The sequence below is a fragment of the Manis javanica genome, chromosome 16 (genome assembly GCF_040802235.1).
Source record: "Manis javanica isolate MJ-LG chromosome 16, MJ_LKY, whole genome shotgun sequence".
Lineage (NCBI taxonomy): Eukaryota > Metazoa > Chordata > Mammalia > Pholidota > Manidae > Manis > Manis javanica.
This window is the reverse complement of record NC_133171.1, coordinates 44,373,392-44,383,334: the sequence shown is the minus strand read 5'-3', so window position 1 is coordinate 44,383,334 and position 9,943 is coordinate 44,373,392. Positions and strand designations below refer to the sequence as shown.

Here is a 9,943-nt window from a genome sequence, read left to right as displayed (position 1 = left end):
CCCCTCACCTGCCCAAACCCAAGGGCTGGACAAGGTCTGAGCTTTCACGCTCAAATTTTAACTCATTTCACCTTCTGATAAATATTAAAACCCTACACCTTCTCCTCCTGCCACCAAAGGATACTCTGAAAAGCTTCAATTAAGAATCATAATTATTTTACGTACATTGCTTCATGTACCTCTGTAAATAGTCTCTATCTAAGAACAGGTCCACTAGCCAGAAAGATCTCGTAGAGCTCTTCTTTCTGTCTCTTAATTTGTGAAAACAATAGTCTTTTGTTCTCTGTTGGGCATCACAAGAGGTTGTGATGTCTCACAGGTACTGGTGGAAGATCACAGGCATCTCTCTCTTACCATACGCCCTGTTTCCTGGAGAAATACACACAAGGAGGCATGGGGAATGGAAGGGGCCCTGGGGGATGTGACTGCAGGCAGAGAAGAGCCCCAAACCCTATGCCTCTGGGAGCTGTGCTGGGAGAGGCCAGCTGGGCTGTGAAAAGACTGGCTCTCCCTGGACCTGCTGTGAGATCCAAGTCCTGCTCACCTCCTCTCCCCTTCTTCCCTTGCCCTTGGACCATGGGACCGGAATGAGAGAAGGCCTGAGACCCCACATGGGAGGCTGAGAGAAAGAAAAGGTAGGACTGTGGGTGAGGGAGCAAAGGGCCACAGTCACCGTGAAGCCACAGAGGAAGGAAAGAGGGACTCTTACACCCCTGGGGACTCCTTACGGCATGGAAGGTAAGATGCAACCCTGATGTTAAAACCGTCGGGTACATTGTGGGACTCCAGGTTCAAGCCTGACTAATGGGAACAAGGCTCATACACGCGCCCATTCACACCAGAGCCAGTGATGACATGTTTTTCACACTTTATTCTCCATCCTCCACACTGGGGATTTCAACATGCCTGTGTCACCCTCCCCCACAATCGCACAAAGTCTGCAGCGTTGTTCTACGACCCTTGAGAAAGTCGTGGGTCTCCACGGCATCACTTTCTCAACCACATCAAGGCCTTAGTTTTTCCAGAATTTTACGGATGAAATGTGCCTGCAAATCACACGTCTAGATCCCCTTGTTTACATCCTTACCATTGGAGTTCCACCCCAAGCCCAGCATGGGCAGTGGCCTTGCCGCCAATCAGACAGCCTCTGTTCCTTCTTCTTCCCACCTGCTGTGGCCGTCATTGTGAGAACCCAAACCAAAGGTCCCGAGCTGGGCCTGTAACCCACGACCCATCTCCTTGCTGCAGCCCCCTGAGCCACAGACCATCCCCTACCCCCAGACCAGGGCTTCTTCACTGATGAAAATGAAGGGAGGATCTGAGCAACAAAATAAGTAACACAGTATTGGATTATAGGCCAAAGTCTAAAAAATATCTACAAGGCCACACTTGTGTAAATAAATGCCTAAATAAATAAGTAAATGGGGGAGAAGAGATAAGTCTTCCTAGAGGAAAACTTCAGGTAATACATGGATACCCCCTTCTCCAGGAGGAGCTTAAACTCTCCCCTCTGGGGGTATGGACTGCACATGGCCACTCGCTTCGAGAGAGTGGGGTGTGGAAGGGGAGGGTCTCTTGGTGGTGGAGAAACCTGGCAAACAATACCCTGGCCAGGTGATCCAGGTCAGCACCATCAGGGACAGGTCCTGTGGACAGCATGTGCTCACCGGCGTGATGCGTCAAGAAGGAACGTCACCTCCGTGGTTTCCTCCGAAACCCATAGCCACAGTCTGGCCATGAAAAGACATCAGCCAAACCCAAATGAAGGGGCCTTTCTGCAGATGCCTGGCCAGTACCCTGCCAAATGTGAAGGTCGGGAAAAACAAAGAAAACTGAGCAACTGTCAGCCAGGAAGAGGCTGAGGAGATGTGATGATGAAATGCACTGTGGTGCCCTGGACGGGAGCCTGGAACAGAAAAGGACGTTAGTGAGAAAAAAAAAAAAAAGAATCTGGTGAAATCCAAATGAAGTCTGCAGTTTAGTTAATACTGATGTACTAACGTTTCTTCATTCTGACAACTGTACCACGGAAATGTAAGACAGTAACACTAGGGATGAGCGGCGTAAGAGAACATTCTGTACTATTTTGCAACTTTTTTGGTAAATCTAAAATTATTCCAAAATAAAACTCTAATTTAAAAAAAAGAGGTGGGCTAAACTAGAACATTTCTTTCTTTGCGTGTGTTTTATTACACAATTAATGTACAAATACAGTCTTGGAATACAGGATTAAAAGGAGCAGTTTACAGAGCAGCACCTGGAAGTCTCCTCTCTGTCCTCTGTCCCTGCCTTCCCTTCTCCTCCTCACAGCTAAGAACGTCAGATACGGCTCAACCCCGGAAACTGCTTACCCTGTGCCAGGCTCTGCCAGGAATGCTTCACCTCTGCTGAGTGATGGACCTTAATCTGCGTGACAATCCACTGAGGCAAGCACAGCTGGCCCCATTTTAAAGATGGATGTTGGCCAGTGTGGGTAATAGGCGGCCGAGCCGGGGTTGGAGTCCACGTAACTGAGTGCCGGCATCCACGCTTTAACGCCTAGAGAGCAGATACCACAGCCATCGTTCTGCGCACAGCCCTTGTATATACACATACACATACCTTTTCTTATTCGGACTAATATCCATGTTGTTGGCAACTTTTTATTCTTAACACATGTCCGTGCACCTTCCATGTCAGTGTCTCAGCCTACCACCATCTTCCTTAATTGCTGTATGCCTGGGTTTTTCAATCAGGAGCAATTTTGTCCCTGGGGGACATGTGGCAAAGTTGGAGACATTTCTTGCTTGTCACACATGTACATGGATGCTACTGGCATAAGGTGATTAGGGGCCAGGGATGCTGCAAAATATCTTGCATAGGACAGCCCCCAAAATATTATTTGGGTCCAGGATTATGTGGTCCAAAATATCAGTGGTGCCAAGGTTGAAAACCCCTACAGGGGCTATTTGGTGGCCAAACTGGGAGATTCCTAAGATCCCTCCAGCTCTAACCTGCCACCTCTCAGATCCTGCACCTCCTGGCTCCATCTGTGCCATCCTGTTCCATCCCTTCCTGCTCCTCCGTCCACCCTCCTCGTGGACCTGGCTGGCACTTCTCAGAAGCACTCTGCGTGACCCTCTTGCTCTGCATCTCTCTTTTTCTTCAACTGCCTCACAGGTTCTTGGAGGGCAGAAATGGAACCCATCTCTGTATCATTCATGAGGCCCCACAGGCAATGCGTGGTGGGAAAATCAGAAAATTACATCACTCCTGTTCCTAAAGAAGTGTTACTCTTCAAGGCAATATTTTATCCCAGGACCTCCCAGCCCAGCTGCACAGTACCATTACTCAGAAAGCCTTAGTAAATACAAAGGGCTGAGTCCCTTCCCAGACACCAGTTGAATCAGTTTCTTGGGTTGGTCCTGCACAGCCACATTTTGGAAAAGTTCCTTCAGTAATTCTAATGCACACCAGGGAAGATTGCCACGGGGCTGGTGAGTTACCCCTGCAGAGTTATCACAAACCTCTGAACTGGACTCTTGCAGTTCTTAAGATAATGCCTGTTGATAAATTCATGTCAAAGACAGGGTCACATTCAGTTTCTGTTCTCTAATCCAGGGCTTCTCAAATTGTAATGTGCACATGAATCACCTGGGATTACGTTAAAATGTAGACTTGGATTCAGTAGGTCGGGGGTTGGGGGGCCCAAGACCCTGCATTTCTAACAAGTTGCTGGTGAATACTGCGGCTGCTGCTCCAGAGACTTGCTATTTTGAGTAGCAAGGCTTTACATATAGTTGAGTGTCTGGAGGCCTCAGGCTGCTCCCCAAACTTAGGCTCTAAAATGTGTGCTTGCTCTCTGAAAAAGCACCCAGCCACCCTCAGAAAACTCATCTCAAGCACAGTTGAATTGAAACAAAAGCTCTGAGGAGAAACGGCAAGTGTTTACTGCAAGTTAGAAAATAAAATCAAGGAATAAAGCAGGAATGTGACAGGTCCTAACTTAAAAAAAATCGAACAACCCCAAGAACTTCAGGGCCGCTTCCAGGTTGAACAGCCTCTATTCAATGTCCATTAGAACATCAGCTAAGATCCATCATGAACGCAATTTCCTCCCACAGACCAGGGACTTTTGTTTTTTGCTGCTCTGGCCGCACTCTGTTCTCCATCAGTGGGATTTACACATATGGAACCGAGTGTGGAATTGGGCCCATTACATTTAACTTCCTCTATCTGACATATTTAATACCTACTTTTCAAATAAATGAAATCCCTGTTTAGTGCTGGCCTGGAAAGGTGCAGTTGGTTAAGGGAGTTTTCACGGGCAGTTCTATCTGCACAGGTGATTCTGTCAGATCCTTGAGTGTGCAGCAACCAGAATCTCACAGAAACTGGGGACCAGGGTTATAGAATACAGGGACAATAATAAATGGACAAATGCAGTTTTAAAAGTCTCAGTAAAAGAAGAGCTGCTTTGTCAGAAGTACAATCACTCACACTTAGAAATGTATGTATATGTCTCAGAATTGGGGAGGGAGAAGCTTCCAGAAGGCACTGGATCTCTGTACCTACCTTCATTATGTGCCATTCTGGAGGGATTTGTGGGCCCTAAGGTTGTAAAATGTAATAGTGAAATCACAAGTTGGCCAGCTTGGGTCCATCCTCTAGGTCCCCATGAGTGAACTCATTATCAGTGACTTAGTTCAGGGGACCTGGATTGGAAGTGGGTGGATGAGGCTAGAGGGGAACACCCATGAACCCTTACCAACTGGCTACCTGGTCAGCAGGTGTCAAGGCAAACATACCACAGGGTATCTGGGCTGGGCCAGCGTGGAGTTCTAGAAACAGGATTTTCTGGTAAGAAGAATCCACCACTGTAAGGACTCATTGGCAAGGGATCATTTGTACAGGGTCTCTTGGTTTAAGGCTGATAGCAAAGTGGCATGAGCACAGGACCAGGAGGAGAGAAAAATAAAAACATGGAGGCGATGTAGTGCATCTGCTAATCTTGATGGAAAGGTGGAGAGAGGCTGAGAAGTTCTTTTCAAGACCACCCCTGTGAGCTTCCAGGGCCGAAGCGCTGCTGTTTCTCAACACAGTGACAGCCATTCTCCCCTTTCATCTACAAAACCCAGACCCTCTAAGCTAGTTAACTTCCCACAGTTATAGGACGTGTCACAGCAGAGCCTGTCGTCAAACCCAGCCTCTGGGTTCTGGGTCCTGGCGTGGGCTGAGTGAAGGTGAGGTGGAGGTGGGGCCATTGGAGTGTGCAGGGAGCCCTGGGTGTGAAGACTGGCGCTCTGCGTTCCAGTGTTCCCCGTGGCCACTCACCTCAGCCGGCGCACCCCAGAATTTCCAAGACAGAACACTTAGGGAAGTAAACACGAGCACCTGGAAAAAATTTACAGTGATGACGTTGCTGCTATGAATGTCGGCAAACCTCTTCAAGTTCCCGCTCAGCTCACCTGTCATCCAGGCTGGGGTCTCTTACCCTCTCGCAGGTTTCCGCCGGCCCCGGCCACCTGCATGTCAGTATTTAGGCCACGCCGGTCCCTTCCTTGCTCCTCCCGCAGCCATCTGAGGGCTCCCGACAGGAAGACAGACGGATGAAGGGCTCCTCTCTGCACCGCCCCGCCCCCGTCCTGGCCCAACACAATAACAAACAGCCCTGTGAAAAGCACTTACGTTTATGAACTGTTTATAAATTTACTGACATTGATTTATGACCCTTGGCTGGACCTGACTTTAGACTCTTCAGGGGTATTTCTTTCCTTTCTTCCTTTCTTTTTTGGATTTTTTAAAAGTGTTAATGTTACGGTTCACGTTCTTAATATAGCCACACGGCAGGAACCGTGAGGAAGACAGCTGGGGGCGCAACCAATGGCCCTGGGCAGAAAGGAGACTTGTTTGATGCCGGGGGCGGGGGCTGGTGGAGAAAGCTGCCTCTGGTTGGCTCAGGGACAGGCTGTCGCCCCAGAAGACGGCCCCTGAGAGGCCGGCTGGGTTCTGAGGGGCAGGCGGGAGCAGCAGGAAGAGGGAAAACTGGATCTGGCACTACATGGACCTCATGGCTTCCTCGATGCATGATCTTAAAACAAAGCAAGTGGCTTGATCCCTAGGAAGCTCAGTTTCCTCATCCATGTAATGGGGACAGTGATACTGACTTCAAATGGTTGTTTAAAGAGTACATGAGGCAGTATTTGTAAAATACTCACCTAGATAGGTGCTCAGGACATGGTGGCGAACACTGTGGAATGGAAACTGGTCTGTGCTGGGCACACTGGGCCCTGGAGAATGTTTCCAAACAAGACTAGTCAAGAGCAACTTGCCTTATGACTTACTAACCAGTTTCCTGTAAGTCTGGAATGGAAGTGTGCCTCTAGTCTCCTCAGTGGAGGTGTGATCAGGGAGGCTGCACACAGTGGCGTCAGTCCTGACTCCTCTTTCCAGCCATGCAAAGACGCTGGAGGAAAGTGAGAATGAGGATGTGATGTCAGCCCGGAATCGGTCTGCCCATCCCCACACCAAGAGAACCAAATATTACATTCACTGTGTCACTAAAATTTACTATCTGTGTCATTCTACACCCCCCTGTGTCCGCTAAGAAAAGGAGAAACATTGACCGACCACCCTCTGTTGTCAACTCGGCAGAAGGCTCTCATTTTAAATCTCACATGACCCTCCCAAGGGGTGTCATTCTCCCCATTTCACAGATCAGGAAACTGAGGTTCAGAGAGATTAAAGTAACTTGCCATTTTCACTAGCTAGTAAGTAGCTGAGATAATAGAAACCATCCTGACTCCTAATCAATCCATTATCTTCAAATATCTCTAAATATGTATATTAGAGAACATACAAAATAAAACAAAATATTGACTAAGGGTCTCCGAGAGCTGCTGTGACAGGGCAGCACAGAGCACATCTCCTTTAGAGCAGGGGATGTTCCAAGCTAGCTTGTGCCTGTTCAACTTCTGTGACTGAGATGAGATAGACCCCGCCTTTCACCACAGAGCCTTTCTGGTCCTAAAAGAAGAGCAGGAAAAACAAAGACAAAAGCAAAAACCTCTCTGGCTTTCCGTTAGGCGGGAACCCACACGCAGTGACCCACTTGGACACCAGATGGCGCCCGAGTAAGGCCAAATGGGCGTTTCAGGACAGGCTGATATCTGGGGGTAACAGCATGCACAGACTGTCAAACAGGGTGGGTTAAGGCAACCGCCAGTGAAAGACAGGTATCCTGGCTCTGGTCAGGTGGCATGCTGGTGAGAGACAGAGTGAGGGCACCCCAACTCAACACTAAGCTCTGGGGGCCGAGCTCTTGCTGTCCAGGGAAGAGGGACCAGGCAAAAGCTGTGGGCACAGGGCCATAGGGTCCCAACCAAGCACGAGAGGGACAGAAAAGGAGGTGGGTGGTGGGAGGGCAATCTCTGTTTATCTAAGAGGACTTCTCCTGGTATCCCCTTGGAGAGGCCCCTCCCAGCCCCTCCTCAGCTCTAGGCAGACACCATGGAGCCCTGGGTAGGTACCAGAGGAAGTAGGTGATGACACCAGAGAAGTCCTCCTTAGACCCGAGCTGCTAATGGCAGTTGGCAAAGGGAAGGAGAAGATTGGGACAGAGGGCCAGCCCTTGCAACTTTGGCCTTCTGTCCATGGCCCTGCCCCTCTCCAGTGTCCACAGAGTCTTGACAACTGATTTTAGTGTGGTACAATGTTTGAGTGAAAATGCGAACATCTGGGTTTGGACATGGACAAATGAAAAACCTTAGCAACACAGCTCAAGTGGAGAAAGGGATGATGTGGTGTGTCAGTTTCACCCCCCACCTCCTCAGTACTTGGATTTTCTTGGTCCTTCCAGGACATGTCCATTTCAGACATCCCAGCTTTCTCATAAATCATTGAAAAAAGTCTAGGAAGCCCAATATTCAACACGGTGTATCCCAAACATGGTGTATATGGCTTTTCTCAGCCAGAAGTGGGACAGAACCTTACCTTCAGTCTAGATGATAAGTTCACCCCTGGTGCAGTTCATCTTCCTCAGGGCTGAGGGCCCTGGGGAAGGGGACATGGCTCTCTTCTACACATGAAGTGCCAACAAGAATAGGCTCCCTGCCACTTAAATGTGCAGCTTGGAGACCCTTGTACTCCTCTCTCCATATGCTGTGGATTCCAGAGTCCAAATCCTCTAGTCTCATAGAGACAGAGTTCATTCAGACATTCATTAATTATATGGCCAATGGAAGGAAGGGGAAGGAAAAACTCGTGAAAATGTTCATTGAACGTTAATTGCTGCCCATACTCTTTTACTAATGGAGGCAGCTCAGTTGGTTTTCACTTAGGTACCTGTGTATACTTAAAATGGGATATTGCACAGTATAAACTAAGCCGCATCACAACCTAACGATCTGGAAAAATCTTGGTTTAATAAACAAAGCTGGCTTAGAGTTACTCAAGAGAAACATGCATTTGTTCACCCCCACTCACACACACACGCATGCATGCGTGTGCACGTGCACACACCACACGTGTGCACACATGCACACACAGGCATGTGTACCCAAAGCACCAGAATCTCAGACTTTCTGTTCATGTCTTTTTCTCCATAGTTCAAATTAAACACAGTCTCAGTCTCTTGTTCTTTCTCTTCCTCTCTCTTTCTTATTAAATTTATTTTTAACACCACCTTAAAAAAAACACCCCTCTGTGCCACTCTTATGCCATGTGCAGCCAGGGGCAAATTTTTACAGCTAAATTACATGACTTGAAAAATATGGAGCACATAATGAGGACATTGAGGACCCCCAGCTATGGTGCTGGGCCGGTGGCTGATGGAACAACGGTCCTGGAGAGAGCGGTAGTCTGAGCAGCAGCAGAGTCAGTGCTGGAGCCCTTGCTCAGCACGAGGAATTGTATGCATCTTGGAACTCTTTCCTGAACCTAAACACTATGGCTAAGGAAGGGAGAACTGTGAGCAGCCATGGCTCTCCAGCTGAGGACGCCGCTGAAGGCCTGGGAAGTCTGTAGCTCTGTAGTGGTTGTTGGCATGGCAGTGGCATCCCATGTAGTGGCCTGCAAGCCCAGGCTTCATCACCCAAAGACCCCCAGAGGTGCCATGGACTTGTTAAGTCTTATGAGCCCATTCACTGTAATGGCTGAGCAGGCATCCTCTGGAACCCCCAGTTCTCTGGAGTTAAGATCAGAGCCCCCTCAAACTCAGCTGCCTGTGACCACAGCCAGAGACGGGAGGGAAGGCAAAGCTGTCAAGCTGCAGGAATTACAGCAACAAAGATGGCTTTTAGAGGGTGGCCCATCCTAGAGAGAGGCTATTTTTTAGGTAAAATTCACAACACATAAAATTCACAAAGCATAAAATTAACCATTAACCATTTTAAAGGGAATGATTCAGTGGCATTTAGTACATTCACAATGTTGTACAACCTCTGTCTAATTCCAAGTCATTTTCATCACCCCAAAGAAAACCTCTTACCCACTGAGCTGTCACTCCCACCCGCTCTCCCCACAGCCCCTGGCAACATCCAGTCTGCTTTTTATCTCTTCGGATTTACCTATTCTGGATGTTTCATACAAATGGAATTGTACACTATATAATTTTTATGTAAGACATAGATTAAAACCTTTTGTTTATGTATAATATGGATATAGTATGCAGATCCTAACTGCACAGCTTGACAAATTTCCATAAACAGACCACACCCAAGTAACCACCACCCAAACCAAGAAATAGAACATTCGCAGCTCCAGAGGCCCCTCAGCCTGCCTCCCAGCCCTGCTCTCCAGACAGAGCCCGTCTCCTGACTTCTGATCATGGATTACTTTGACCTGTTCTCGTGCTGTTGCATGCGGTCATCATTTTTCCATCTTCATTGCTGTGTAGTAGTCTGTTGTGTGGATCTGCTGCAATTTATATAGCCACTCACAGTCCTGGGACTTTGTAAGCTCCAGT

The 9,943-nt window shown here is 48.2% G+C and overlaps 1 long non-coding RNA gene across 1 annotated transcript; it reads right to left on the bottom strand.

The window, feature by feature from the left end:
* Window positions 1–293: 293 nt before the first annotated feature.
* LOC118971085 (uncharacterized) lies at window positions 294–5,600 on the bottom strand. The gene is made up of 4 exons (XR_005059361.2): window positions 5,474–5,600; window positions 5,314–5,373; window positions 2,352–2,538; window positions 294–1,906 (listed from the first exon to the last, which is right to left on the bottom strand). It is a non-coding gene; the product is annotated as an uncharacterized lncRNA (long non-coding RNA).
* Between the last annotated feature and the right edge of the window lie 4,343 nt (window positions 5,601–9,943).